At 42.6% G+C, this 14,787-nt stretch overlaps 1 protein-coding gene across 5 annotated transcripts in view; it reads left to right on the top strand.

Moving 5' to 3' along the window:
* Window positions 1-14,787, top strand: part of ARHGAP6 (Rho GTPase activating protein 6) — a 338,646-nt gene that overhangs the window by 245,735 nt on the left and 78,124 nt on the right. The window contains exon 1 of one of the 5 annotated variants that reach the window (XM_075057319.1): window positions 291-360. The exons of the other annotated variants lie outside the window; for them this stretch is intronic. The gene's annotated coding sequence lies outside the window, so the exon portion shown is untranslated. Of the gene's footprint in view, window positions 1-290; window positions 361-14,787 lie in introns of those variants that run through there. 5 annotated transcript variants of the gene reach the window in all.

Below are 14,787 nucleotides of genomic sequence, written 5' to 3'. Positions count from 1 at the left end.
TACCATGAAAAATAAAATGCAATAGTAGTGTAAATCAACCCAAATATTTTCTATGGCTTATAATTTCCATGTTCTGTGAGCATTCTTTAATTAGAAGTTGATGTTGATGTTCTACATTGAGTAGGAGAAGAAAGGGATGAATAGTAGTTTGGTTGGACAGTAGTTAGCTGAGGTAAAATCATGGAGTGAAAAATGCTCATCTGCTTTAACTGACAGGGAAATGACAAGGACTTTTTTTTGCTGGCACAACTAAACTCTAAAGAAAATCCTTATCCAGCCTGAAGTTCCTGCTCTGCTCCACTTACATGGAGCCTGTTAGTGTTTTAAACACCCTTGATCCCCTTCTGCTTCCTTGTGGAGGTAAGTGAGAATATCCCTTCTGATGTTGCTTCTCAAGGAGTAAGGTGATCACCTTCTATCCTGCCAAGGAATGGGGGGGAACAGCTCTTTTCCTTTGGAAAGATCATTTCTCTGGGCTGAAGGAAAAAGCTTAAATAGGCAGCAACAGCTCCTTCTTATGCGTCTGAAAATAGGAAAATAAATCTGGTCGGTCATAGGCCTGCTTATTTCATTTGCCTTTCAGAAGTTGAGGAAAATGTCAAACCATTCTCTTGTCCCAGAAGAACAGGAGAGAGGGGCTCAGAGACAGTGGGATCTCCTCTTGGGAACTGGGAGACTGTAGCCATCAGGAACCCCATTGTGTCAGACAAGTCCTTCATGGATTTTTTTTTTTTTTTTGTTCTGGTATCAGAAGAATTGTGCAGGCATGAAAACAGAAAAAAAAAATAATATACTGAGCTGAAAAATCTGGTTTAAAATGTGCAATGAGGAGAACACTGCTACCATGCTTTTGCGGAGCTAAGGACTGCCAACAGCCAAATTTGTTGCAAGTTGAATACAACGGGGTGGCCAAAGGAAAGATATTCTTTGTATTTTGAGAGATTTACTGATTTGGCTGTCATCAAACAGCACACGTCATCTTGTGCGTAACTGCTTGGACATAAAGTCCCGCTGACTGCGGCGTGTGTTGGCAAGTGGGTGAAAGAAGTACTTACCACTGTCTGCAAATAATACTAGTAGCTTCATCTGTCTTTAACTGGAGCGTACAATTTAGAGATGCAACCCCGTTGTCTGCTTTATAAGAAAACAGCATCAAATGATAACAAAGGGATAAATTAGCTTTGTAGAAACATACTTTCCTGATTTGGGATACACTGAGTCTTCTGTCATTTGACCTTAATCTAGATGTAGCTCAGGTGAAGCTTGGTGCCAGTTTTAAGAGTAGTGTGACCCTGTCAGCAGGACTGAGAGTACCTTGGAAAGACTTGCCTAACATGGGTAAATGTTAATTAATGGTATAGCACTGCTATTAATGATAAATGTTAGTTATTTTTTGTTGTTAGTTAAAACTTTGCTACTACATGGTACACACACAAGTTCACTCTCACAGAAATATTTCACATAGCTTGGGCAGGAAAAATAAAACACAAAGTGTATTATTACCTTTTTTGTACAAGTTTGAAGAATTGACCTGATCAGTCATGGGCAAGAATGTCTTTTTGCATTCCCAAGGTCAGGCAGTAGGCAGCACAAGTCTAGCACAACCATGGAAGCAGAAGGAAAACCAAGGAGATGCTTCTCTCTCTCTCCCCTTGCTTTACTCTCGACAGTACCTTCACGTCTTCTCTCACTTAGGGCATATTGCAGAGTGTGAGTAACTTTCTTAGAGATACATAAATGCCATGACTGCAGGTGTATCTGCCTTTCTGCCTCCTCTGCTCTCTTTGGCCATGTCTATGTGGAGAGATTGAACCATGTTGGAGAGCATCCTCCGGTGCTGGGGCTCGTTCGTCTGTGCTGTCGAGTTATCGCCAAAGTCTCTGATGTAGCTGAGGTCCAGACCAACTGTCTGAAACAGTGTCCGAGCGTAGAGTTAGCCCAGGCCAGGGATTATTCATGACAGACCATTCGGACGCGGCCACTTTGGAGAGGGAGGCAGCTTAATTGTGTGGATTAAGGCCGTTCCCTGCCAGCTGGGTCACTGCCAGGGCTTGAGCCTAGGCACCTGTAGATTGCAAATATAAATTTCAGCATCTGTTTCTGGGCTTGTAGTTTCTCCAGCCTGGACTGAAATCACAGAACTCCTCAGCTCTCAGCCTGAGCCCTGAATGAGACCACGTATGGTCTTGGTCAACTGTCCTTACCAGCAGTGATAAGCCGCGCTATCGGGAACATCACAGGGCTGCTGAAGCTTAGCAGATGGCTGAGCTAAGGTAGCTAACCATATGTGCGCTCTTCGACTGGCAAAACGCTTTGTAAATATATTAATTCAAGCTTTCATCACGTTCATGAGCTAGCGCATGGTGTCATTCATTAGCTGCAAGTTAACAGTGCTAACGCAGACAGTAATTGCGCTGCTGTTGATGTGTTGTCGCTTGCTCAGCTGCGTAACCTCGATGACACGCGTGCTCCTTGGCTCCAGAAGTGTCCGTCTTCTCCCTTCGCCCGTGTAGCTGCTGCGGTACCACCAGGCCGAGGTCACTTCTCAGCTCCCAGCCCCAGACCGTACGTGGGACCTGCCTCCACGCCGGCCCCCTCCCTGCAAAGAAACCCCTGGGGTGGTCAAAGAGCCCCCAGCTTCCCCATCAGCACTGTCTGGAGCAAGGCAGGCGCCCTGGTGTGTCCCGTTAAGTGTAGCGACAGCCTTACATAAAATGTAAGTAAAATATTTGTAAACTGTAAGCATCCGCCGTTGATGTACGTGAAGCCGCGCTTGCTTTTCAGTCAGGACTGACACCTTCTTGGGGACGGCGGGGTTTGTCTCCACCAGCACTTATGCACCTTCCTAAATTCTTCCGAGCAGTGCTGTACAAACAAGAACAGTTGGGGATACTCGCGATCACGGCAGCACTACCACGGTGAGGTCAGCTGTTAACCCACGGGAAAACCCTCCACCTTGTAGAAGACCAGGTAACCGCATCCTACCTAGCTCTCTTTATGCTCAGGCCTGGTTGCCGCTTTTGTATGGAAACTCGTTAAATATGTAGCGAAATAAAACAGGTAATCATTTGTTACGATGTGTTACAAGTTTCGGTAGGTTTATTTTTGTTGGTTTAGTTTTGTTTGCTTATGCATTAGCGGGGTACAGGGGGAGTTTTGCAGGCTGCCCTAGGGGCATACAGAAAGTCAGCCTGGGTGCAAAGTGGGGGGCAAAGGAGAAAGGTACAAGGTCCTCATCCTTGTAACAGTCTTTTTTCCTGCTTTTCAACCTGTAACAACTGAGTATTCTCATGCCGTTTGATAATTCACTCTTCTAAATATTTTCTGTTTTTTTCTCAAACTGCCATTGCATTACAGATATGAATATGCGTGCTAACACACATCTACTTCCAAATTTTACGTTGATAACCCTGCTGGCAAAAAATCCTTACAGCTTCTGCAGAGCCCCAGCTGTGTCTGTGTGCCACACTGGTTTCCCTTGGGCTGTTTTAGTGGGGAGGCGGAGTCCAAGATTTAGAAAACAGGTCTAGATCCAACACAGCCCATAAGATGGCTTAGATGAATGTTTCTTGGCTTGTGGAGTTTGAAAATCTCTGGTGGCTGTCAGCAGAGCCAATAAAATCTCCATCCTTGGCTTTAGGTAGTAACACAATGCTATTGGCCACTATCTGGTCTCTGGAGTTTATCTTCTGTGCAGAAGGTACGTATCTGTACAAAAGATATCTTCTATACAAAGAAAAGTCTGTGAGAAGGTCTGTAGCCTCTCTGAGAGTGAAGGAGCAGATTCTGACTGCAACAGGACAAATGCTAACTGATTTAATACCCTTATTAATTCAAACTCGATTGAGCAAATCTGGTGGTAAGGTCAGTGGGAAACAAACAGTCTGTAATTTTTTACATTCAAAATCTGGGTCCTAAGTTATGAAACAAGATGCTCAAATAAAAACATGCTGTAATATCCTGATTAATAATGTGTTTTCTTCAACAGCAGTGTACTACAAGCTGACCTTTCAAGCATTTTGTTATAAAAAATGTCCCTGTATTTATTTTAAGCATAATTGTGCTGATTTTATGCCAGCATGATGTAAACCTAAGCAGCTGTAGGTACACAGATCAGTAAAGTATCAAAAGCTTTTTGTGCATCTTGTGTTAGGAAGGGCAAAGAAAAAAATTGTACAAACATTATTTATTTATTTTTATTTCGGGGTTTGCAAAGGCAATCGGTGGTGTTGTCTAGAACAGGTCTGTGTGGCCAGCCCAGGGCTACATTATACAATAGAATAGGTGTCTGCTGCGAGAGGCTGTGCTATTTGATGACAGAAGTGTTTGGGAGCAGGATAGAGTCATCCCTCGGGGCACAGCCTGGTCAGTGGGATACAGATGGACACCCATTTTCTGGAACAGCCTCAAGTAATTCGCCACAGCTTAGACGACTCATGGGTTAAAAGGGAACACACAGTTTACGAGGGTTGATCATCTTTAAAATCATACTGTATTTGAAATACTGTATGTGCTGTAATACAGAAGCGGTATTAAGCAGAAGATAAATGACAGTCCTTTTCTCTCCTCATCCTTCTGATTTATTGTCGTATTCTTTTGTGATGTTAATAGGTGTTTAGTTTCTCGTTTGTTTTGTACAGCAGTAGTTTTCCTTTTGTGCAGTCCTGCAGGGCAGAAGGGGGAGTAGTGACCACAAAGCAGTAGGACTGGAGAAGAACATTGGAGAAAAATAGGAAAACACAGTTAGAAAACTAAAACTGCCAAGGATACTGGGTTGAGCTGAAGGCTGTGGCTCCAGACCCACCTCGGTCTGGAGAGGAGCTGGTTGTCTCTTGCAGGGACAGTGACAACATGGTGGGATGGGTGGTGAGCTCACCGCTAAGTTCAGTAACATTTATCACATGTTAGTTCCTATTGCAGAACATGAGGCAAACTTAAATTGGTTGTACGAGGTGATACGGTTGAAATGATTACCTAGACTGGAACATATCCCGGCTTTCTTTTCCAGTGAGATAAATGAGCTGAATCAGTGTCTCTTACCTCTCCTTTCCCCTTTGTTCTGCCCCCTCCTGCCTTCTCTCTCTCCTAGGTTTATGAGAAAGTTTTTATCTAGGTAGTCCAAAGTTTTAAGAGCTGTTTATCTTCCACAGTCTGAAATACTTCTTATCCTCTCACCCATGGTACAGTGCAAAAACAAGTAGGCACATTTTGTAAAGACATCTTTAACAGGAGACATGATGGATGGCTCTTAGAATTACTTCTGTAACTACCAGGAAGAAGAATTGAAAATAAATGAGAACCTGAGACATGCGGTCAAGCTTTAATAGTTGGCATCTTGGTTTTTCTCCTTAGAGCTTAAGGCTTGGGTACAGGAGTTTACTCCTCTCTTTGTTATGCAACTATTTGTATAAAACAACTAATCCAAGTAGATCTTGTTGATTCTCATTGAGAGCAATGCTAGGAAACAATATAAAAAAAACTCTTTAAGATTTTCTAGGTTGGTAGAAAATCTTTATGGGCTTGCAATACTGTATAATAAACTTGGTCTTCACAGATAGATATTTCAGGTGTCAGAAATGAAAGTTTCAATGTGCTTTTAAAGACTGGTTATTGTTTTATTGTGTGCTTTTCTGCATGTCCGTAAAAGACTATCTGGGAAGGAAAGAGTGAAGTTAATTTCCAGAGAGAAGTGTTTCAGGATACTGGGCATTTTTCCACTGAACATCTCTGTGGAAATCTGGAAAAAGTGTTATTTCAGTTCTCTACTAGAAAATAATGCTCTAACTGTACTTCTCTTTCCCACCATCAATAAACTTGTGAAAATTCTTCTGTAATTATTAACTAGTAAAAAAAATGGAGCTTGTTTTGGAAAGTGCAACTTAGGAGTTTATTTGCTTTTAAACTGAGTACTGTTGGAAGTGTGAACTGTGGATGGCATTTGTACTATTGTCTTCTGTTTTGCTTTCAGATAGAAGGCAGTTTTAACATTTTGGAAAAGATGTGGGAGAAGGACAATGTTAACTATATCATTGCAATCTGTGGATGATTTGCATTTCTCCATTGCATGCTTCTCTATGTAGTCCACTGTAGCCTGAATACTTTCTGTATAGGACACGCTGGCAATAACCAGGTCCCTAATGGACTTGAAAGAGCCCTCGCTCTTTTGCTGGTTTGGGTTATGGATTTTTGGGGGGAGAAGACAGTAAAAGGCAGGGAAGTTTCAGATACTATTAATTTATATTGGTTTCTAATACTCGCTGTTAGTTACATAACAACACACTGCATTGCAACTCTAAGTTCAACACATCAGTGTTTATGATGAGTACATTATTGCTTCATCTGGCATTTTATGCTCTGTACTGCAGGGGAGGGGAAAAAAAGCGTGATCCTACTTTCAGTGACGTTACTGCAAATCTGCCATTCGTTTTTGTGGGAGTTCACGACCTTAGTAACAGAACTCATTGGGACGATTTTCAGGGTAAATTTTTGTAGTGCTGGAAACTGTTCTCATAGAGGTTGGCACCAAATTAGTTGAAAACCAGTAGTAGTAGTATTAAAAATTGCAACTGACTGTTGTTTGTTTCGTAATAGCACAGCGTGTGCCCAGTTCCTGGGGGAAAAGGCTCTTGCAGCAGCTGAAGAACGCAGCCTGTGATCTCCTTCTTCCCAGGGACGCTCCCCCCAGCCCCATCGCTATAAATGGCAATTGGACTTGAGGGAATTACAGCAGGCAATGAACTAAGCAAAGGCAGGTTTCTCTGCAGCCGACATTTTCACTGCTGGGCATGAAATTAATAAAAATGAAGAATGACCTTGAGCTGTTTTCTGAGAGTGGCGAGGTCTGGGGCACGGTCTGTATCTGTAGGGATGGGTTGGTGCAGCCGAGCTTGGTGGAAGCCGCTTGTTTCGGGGACCACAGGAGGGGCTGCAGCTGAACGAACGCGAAGGGAGGAAGTGGGGAAAAAAGGCATTTCTGGAGTTTCGTTCTTATCTCTGTAAACCAAATGAAACGAATTGCTTCCCCAAAAGTTCCTGTTTCTCCCCACTGGTTGGAAGTGGTGCTTGGAGTGTCTAGTTAGATAGAGATGCCTGTATTTTGAAAGCACTCCCACTATAGGTCTGGTCTACCCCATAGCTCATCTGTCAGCGTTTGAAACGTCCATAATTACTCGGCACTTTTGCCGTTGTTGGCTTTAATTACTCTGTCAAAAGGAAAGGGTAAAACTTCACAAAGTCTAAGGGTTTCCTCAGGGATAAGCTAAGTCGTTCTATAATGAATGATGCATGAGTAATAATAGTAAAAGTAATAACAGCAGTAACATGTTTTTTTCATTAATTCTGTGGTGTGTGAGAAGTCATGGAGGAAAAGTGTGTTTAATGTTTATTCAGTGGAGAGTTTCAATGGAGAAGTTTAAGGGAAGTAGCCTCCTATGGAATAATAAACATGAAGTTACACATTTAACAGATGCTTCATTCTTTATTATTCCCTCAGTTTCCGTCTGAAAGCATTATTGGGTATTTGTATCCGTCTTTACCAAAACATCCCTGTATACAGTGTATATAATTTATTCAGCCAGGCTCCTGCATTTCATTAATTGTGTCAGTCCTGTAAGATACTGAATGCTTCTGGATGACCCAGAGCAGTATTAGGAGAAAATACTACTAAGGCAAATTTCAATTTGCTTTGCGCGGATAACTAGGGACTCAAATACAGAAGGTCAACAGGAATGAGAGCAATCGGGACGGTGTTACTTTAGTTATCTGCCACCAGCAGAAATGTGCCAGCTCCGTCCTGCTGCAGCCCAGTTACCCCTGGGGAAGGAGCAGTTTGGGGAGCTGCCCGTGGTTTTCCTAATGCCAGGAATTCTAGCTGCATGCTTCAGAGGAAGAACTACTAGGGTCCTGAGAAAAGCAGAGTGATGAAAATGACTTTAAAACCATCAGATGGAATTAAAAAATGCATCTGAGTTCCTTTTCTCAGGTTCTCACTTTCCAAAAGCGCAGAGAGCGCACCTGCAGGCTTCTCTCTGCACAGTTGGAGCTTTACGTATTCCTTATGTATTCCTTGCGTAAATACATACACTGAGATCTGCCTATACTTTTACATACCTCCCAGAGATAAAGCCTTAAAGCAAATACCAAGTATCACAAAGTTAAGTTGTAAAAATACCGTGAAATGTGAGAGTGTTACAAATGCCTTTAAAATCAATGTCATCTTTTAGAAATGTACCCAGTTTTCAACTCGGCCCCTGGAAAGTCATTCTTGTAGCTGAGGATATTTATTCTGTTCCATTTTTTGAATGGGATGCAGCTGTTGAATTCTTCAGACCTGAGTAAAGGCTCTTAAAGAGCTTTATTTATATCAGGTTTTTTTCTGTCCTTCTCTGGTTCTGAACAAATAGCCACAACTTCAGCTAATGGAAATTGTCATAGTGCAGCTAAGCTTGTGAAGTCCTGCTGCTTTGCCAGGGTGACTTTTCTGAAGATCTGGACCCTTATGTGAGAACGTATGTGTAATTATATTGAAGTGTGTGAGTGTCACTTCCACAGGGGGTCGGCACACGGCAGACCCCCCCAGCACAGCAGCTCCTGGAGGAGATGCCTGGGGATCCGGAAAACAAAGAACATGTCTAAGGCGATCAACTAAAATTCACCCACAGCCTGTTAGAAGCACGTTGCAATGATACTGAAGTGTATAGTCCCTCTTATTTCAAAATACAGGCTTATGGCTTGAGTTTCCCTTGAATAAACTTTGTGATTTTTAACGAGCTGTATCAAATAATCTCCTTTAGGTCATCAGAGGGCATAATGCAGATAAGAACTCCTTAGAGCCCGTAAACCTCAAAATGAATTTGCTCTCCGTTACCAGAAATCTTTGACAGTAAGCTGAAATGCTGTGATATTTCGATGTCAGTAGAGTTTGATAAAAGTTCAAAAGCAATATGCTGTGCTGCTACGTGTCTGTGGGATGGGGAGCTCTTCGTATGGCAAAAGTGTGAGACCCAGCAGCAAACGTAACCTGGCAAGCAATTGTTGATTTTTACAAGGATATTACAGTGAAAGCTCTGTTAACTTCCTGTGTCTGCATGCCTTTTTTTAGCAAGAGTTTCATACTGGGTCTTAAAACCCACACTCTTTGGTTCCTCCTTTTTTCACTAAGCACTTTCCTCAATCAATAATGAAAAGTAAAAGAGGTTTATGTGGCTCTTTCAGCTGACTAATGTATATTTTAATTACAATATTAATAATGTCCATAAAAGGAGGTGAACAGCTGCTGTGGCCACTTAACACAGACAGATTAAAATAATTGGATCAGGGATGTCTGCTAGATTGCCATTAAAAATTTATAATAGGAGCAGAAAGCATTTGGTGGTCACCAACAAAAGCATATGGGGTGAAGGGAGGGGAAGAGAAGAAATAGAAGAGAGGGGTAAGAGGAGGACATTGGAGAGCTTTCATGCTGTTCATTCATCTAAAAATAGCTTTTCAGTCTGCCTCTGAGTTTGTGTTTGTCTTTCATTTGGAGACTGTGGATGGAGACGTGTCTTTTCAAATGCTTTGGGCCTGTGCTCTTTAAGCTTTACGTTCCAGAAAGAGGACTTGGAGCCTTGGTTGCTCCTGCGGGGAGCTGCTGCGAGCTTCTCCCTGGCTGTGCTGCTCCCCCTGAGAGCTGGACGAGGTCCCCGCTGCACCCTCTTCTCACCAAATACTCTTGAAAATCTAGTGCATCGTTTTCCAAAACATCATTTGAATCTGTAGTTCTGCGTATGCTCTGCTTTCTGCCGGCGAGAAATCTAAACATGCCCAAAGATGGGAGTTTGCCCTTGTGATTCAGGGACTGGTGAGGTGTGGGCTGTACCTAATGCCGCTCGTCACACGTCGATTTTAGAACTTCAATAAAGGGAAAATCTCCTGTAGTGCTTTCATAAAAGCAAAGCTGTAGAGTGGGGTTTTCAGGATATTGCAGTGACTCAGAATATGTTTGACTGCTTTCGAAAGTCTTCGAGGAAAAAATAGAGCATCCTCTTCTTCTGCTAGGAAGAGATTGCAGCAGCACCAGCATGTCTGAGCAAACCCAGCTTTGGGTCCTCCAGGATCACCTTCCAACTCTCCATCAGCTTACCAAAGTCTCTGCAACTCCTCCCAAGGTGTTCCTTTTCTAGAAACAGGGATGATGCTGCACATTCTCTCTTAATCTATCTCGCTGTATGGGCTTTTATTAGAGCCTAATATAACTTGTCAGAGTACTTACGTCATCTCTTTTGGAGTCATCAGTTCCTGGTAATAGGTAACACTTAAAATCATACGATAAAAAAACCAAGTTAAATATATTTAATTGGTTTTTATTTGCTTTCTGCTTTTTAGAGTTTGTGAGGCACAGGCAGACAGTCTCTGGAGCAGACAAGGGTGGTTTGTGTTTACTGGACCAGACAGCTCAGATATAATTAATGTGCCTTTTTTGCATATGCAACTTGCTACCACTTCTGTATTTTCATGGGTCTTAGGATCACATCAAGCATAAATCTAATAAAGGTTGTTGTACTTCTCTTATTTTTGTTTCTGAGTGAACTGTATCATCTGACCTTAATGTGTATAACTTTGCATGACTGTGGATGTCCAGTCTGTCTCTGGGGCTCCCCAGTATAGTTCAAAAGGAATCCAGGAAAGGCTAAAACAATCAGCATTTTTCAATTACTTTTTGTGGAAATACAAAAATTGAATGTGTTTTTATTCAAAATAGCTCTGCCGTGTCTCCTGGAAGCTATTCTGCAGGGGTTTTTTATACCCCGAGTTCTTTTTAATGAGCCATAAGGGATTTTCGTGGTGCGGTGCCATCCCTGGAGGTGAAGGAAGGAGTCAGTCTGCCACAGGAACCCCAGCTCACGAGGGGAAAGGCAGCCAAGCACGCAAGGCGCTTCAATTGCAGCTCCCGTGAGGCACAGCAGAGCGTTTTAGACTGAAAACATCTTTTAGCTGCAAACTTTTTTGAACTTTTTGACCAAATCATCATTTTTTTCTGCAGAAAACATATCTTTCATGAGGATTTTTTAAGACAAACCCCTGATTTTTTTCCACTGAAAAAATGAGATATTAGGTCAATTCTGTTTCTGAAGCTATTTTTGACAGTCCCGTGAGGCTTTTGTGGCCAGCATTGGTCATTGGTGTAACAAGAAATCAGCCAGAGGAATTCTCAGCTGCCTGCTAATTTGGTTCTTCTAATCCTGCGCCTTGCCAGAGTGAGAGTCAAGTTCTTGGAATTTTGCGTAATTAAGAAACGAATTAAAAGTCCCGTACTGCTTATCTGTGAATGACTAAGTTACAATATCAGAATCACTTTACCAGTTTCTCCATGAGAGTTTAGGCCAAGCTTATTTTAAAGTTTTAAGGTGAATATTTTTGAGTGCACTGGGAAGAAGTGAATCCAAAGTAAACAACAGAAGTTCATTTTCTTCCATTTTGTTGCTGATAGGGTGTATTTTATATAACCTCTTCATAAACTGTGAACATGTTGTATTATAACATTCCATCCTGAATAGCAAATTTGTAAATATAAAGCTGTGTATTACTGAAAAAAAGTAGTTTGAAATGGGAAAAAATAATTCCCCAGATGTACTGGTAGCTAATAGAAATGATATAAAAATAAGATCATCTAGGTGTAGACAGCATACCCCAAAGGACCCTGGTTTTTTTGCAGAGAACACTGTTAGCTACTAAATAACCTAAAGAACTGCAGTTCAGAGTAGAACTCAACAAGAAATGCTGGACTCCTCAGTTTCTGAGAAGAAAACCCTTCCTGTCAACCTATAGTTCCAATAAATAGTTCCAATATAGTTCCACGTGTTTTATCCAAGGTAAAGGAACATAACCTTGTCTGGAGCTCATAAATACAAGGGAGACAGGCTAGTTGGATTCTCCACAGGCACTCTATTTTATCTTTCTGCTGTCCACCAAAAAAAGGTTGGTGATTTTTAGATTCTTTTCTTGCAGGGCAGCTGCTGTGCAGAGCCTGGAAATGGCAGTTCCTTCATCGCACAGTTCGAGTGAGTGGGTTCATGAAGGAGCACATCTCCATTTCCAGTTATATAGATAGCAAGAGTTTTGCTTATTAGAGGAAACTCGTGGAATAATGGCACAAGGGGTATATGGTCTGAAGCAGTTTATTTTTAAAGAAAGATTGCAAGAACTACACATGTACAGCATAATTACGAGATGACTAGCAGGACGCTGATCTCTGGCTACAGTATTTTGACGGGGAGAGATAAATCTAACTTCAGTGCCCTGGGTTTGCGTTGGGATTTAAGCACAATCAATGATGGTGCTTTTCTGAGAGGTTTTTTAGTTCTCTTTGCAGCTACGACAGGGGGTTTTTTTCCCTTGGAAATCTTGTATGGTGTGATGCTTAGCGTGCAACGCGCTGGCTGTCCTTAGCACCGCTCAGCCCTGGGTAGTGAAGTGGAAAGAGGCTGGAAATGGAGGTGAGGAGCTGCGTGACTGGAGGATTTGACATCCGATCTAAGAGGCACTGAAAATGCTGAGGCCTGTGCATTGATTTCCCTGGGCTTTGCCTAAGGCTCCGGAATTAGGGACATCCACTGCCTGTGTTTGCTGCTACCAGGCAGGTGCTGGTGGCCGAGACGTCGAGCCGGGAAGGGCTGCGTGTGCGTCCGAGCTGTGAGCGCAGGCTCTTGTACCCTGGCAGGTGGGAGGGTCTTCAGCCTACCTTGATTTAGAGGTGCATGAAGCATCTAGATGGATATATGGAAAAAAAAAAATTAAAAAAATTTACGTAATCTCCCTTGCAGTTGCCATGAACTCTAGCCCATGGTTTCTCCTGTTCTGTGAGCAATCTGTTGAAGTGCTAAGTCGTGCCAGCTGAGAAACAAAGTTGTCGCTCTGAATGATGACTTGGTGAAATGCCACATAGGGCAGAGCTGCCATCAAAATCATTGGTGATTCACTGTTTGTTTTTCACAAATTTCCTACGCTCCCTGCCCACGCACTATAGATGACAGCATTGTGTATGGGGACTGTGAACATGACAGACATTATTTATGAAGCAGCGCCTTTATCAAGGATTTTTTTTCCCCTAGCAAACTGTGTAAAATGCTCAGTCTCTGTGTTGCTGTTGTCAGAACCATGTTATAATTATAGCTGGCCTGCCTGCTTGAGTAGAAAGTTTTCAAAGGTATTTTAAAAAGCTCCAAACTAACTGCTTGAGAAGGTGAGGCAGAAACTGCTGAGTGCTCCTCGCTGTGCTCCAAGGTGCTACAGCAGCTGCATCCAGAACTCATTTGGTTGCTCCTGATAAGGGAGAGTTTGGGCAGTTACAGTTGGTTTTGAGCTGGTACAGCCACAGGGGAGAAGGATTTCTGAGGGGAGACCTGCCCCTTCCTCACCACTCCTTGCACTGTCTCGGGAATCTCCTCTGGAGTAAGAAGCAGGGAACTCGGTCACGACTTGTCCGTGAGACTGGACTTTCCCCTGGGCTGGGCTGTCAGCTTGCTTTGAAGCGGAGAAATGAAAAAGATCATTTTTTCCCCCTTTAGATTCATGACATCTGGCAGCAAAAGGTGTCCTGGGAGTCGCAGCTGCTCCAGCTGGGCTTGCTCTCAGATGCTCAGTACATGGCTTCAGGTCAATGATGTTATTCTTACCTTATTCTTGTTTTACAAAATGGCATAGTTGGATCCAGGTCCTTAATTCAAATCTGGTTTGATAAATGCTAAAGGACACTGAAAACACAAGAGAATTTAGTTAATGGGTAAGGAAACCGAGTAATCTCGTATGTAGCAGACTAGAGAGAAGCGTGATGGAGAATATGTGCTGAACGTGATGTTCATGGTGACATTGGGTTTAATTTTTTCATGCTTTAGCTAAGTTTGAAGAAAAGAGAACAGCTTCAATTCAGTGGAGGAAAAAGCTGGCACTGCTGACCACTTACCAGGCTCTGGAGATCCATTGACAAACTGAGAGCCCTCAAATATTGTTTACTTTCAGACCAGTTTCATGACCTTGCCCGTTTTCATAGTTGGACCGAGAGGAATGAAACTATGGAATGAGAAGTGGCATTAACATTTTGAAACCAAACTGCATAATTAGGCTGATTTGTATTTGAGCGGCTTTGTCAGGTGGCTTGCTTTGAAGTCCGTGGTGACACGTTTATCCTTTTTTGTATGCTCTCTGCGTGAAGGGGATATAACCCAGGCAGTTGTGACAAAATATGCTGAGGGTTAAAGGGGTTTTGAAAGCTGATGGCATGACAGCTGCAGCTGCATAGGTTCCGTTTGGCGAATAACAGTTTCTGTAAGCATCAGGTTTTATGGCCGTGACTGTGTTTTTGTTGCATTTTTAAATTCGAGTTAGCTGTGTAGAAGGAAGTAGAGACCAAGAGCTGTTCATCTTCTGGCTTGGTCCGTGAGGAGCTTGTAACTCTAGCAATTGTTTCTGTTTTTCATAACAGTGGGAACTTTATGGGCTATTTTTCCCTTTCTCTGTCCAAAGTAAATGTGCTGCTTAAAAACAAAGAAAGAAGTCGTGGACTGTCTGGCAGGCACACAGTTTGAACTTGGGGTGCCTCAGGTTGCAGGGGCAGTTTACAAAATGGACCTTTCTCCTGAAAATTGATGTTGCAGCACAGTGGTTTTATTTGTATGGATCTATTTTACAGTCCTTGCTCTGGAATGCCACATTCTTAATGACACTTCTTGCTTTGGAATGCCAGTTTTTAATGAGCCTTCATGTTAATAGACAGTGGTGAGCATCAACGTGCTCTTCAGTGGTCTTTCC

This window comes from Buteo buteo, chromosome 25 (genome assembly GCF_964188355.1).
Source record: "Buteo buteo chromosome 25, bButBut1.hap1.1, whole genome shotgun sequence".
NCBI classification, from domain to species: Eukaryota; Metazoa; Chordata; class Aves; order Accipitriformes; family Accipitridae; genus Buteo; species Buteo buteo.
Note: the sequence above shows the minus strand (reverse complement) of the source record. Positions and strands in the feature narration are given on the sequence as shown.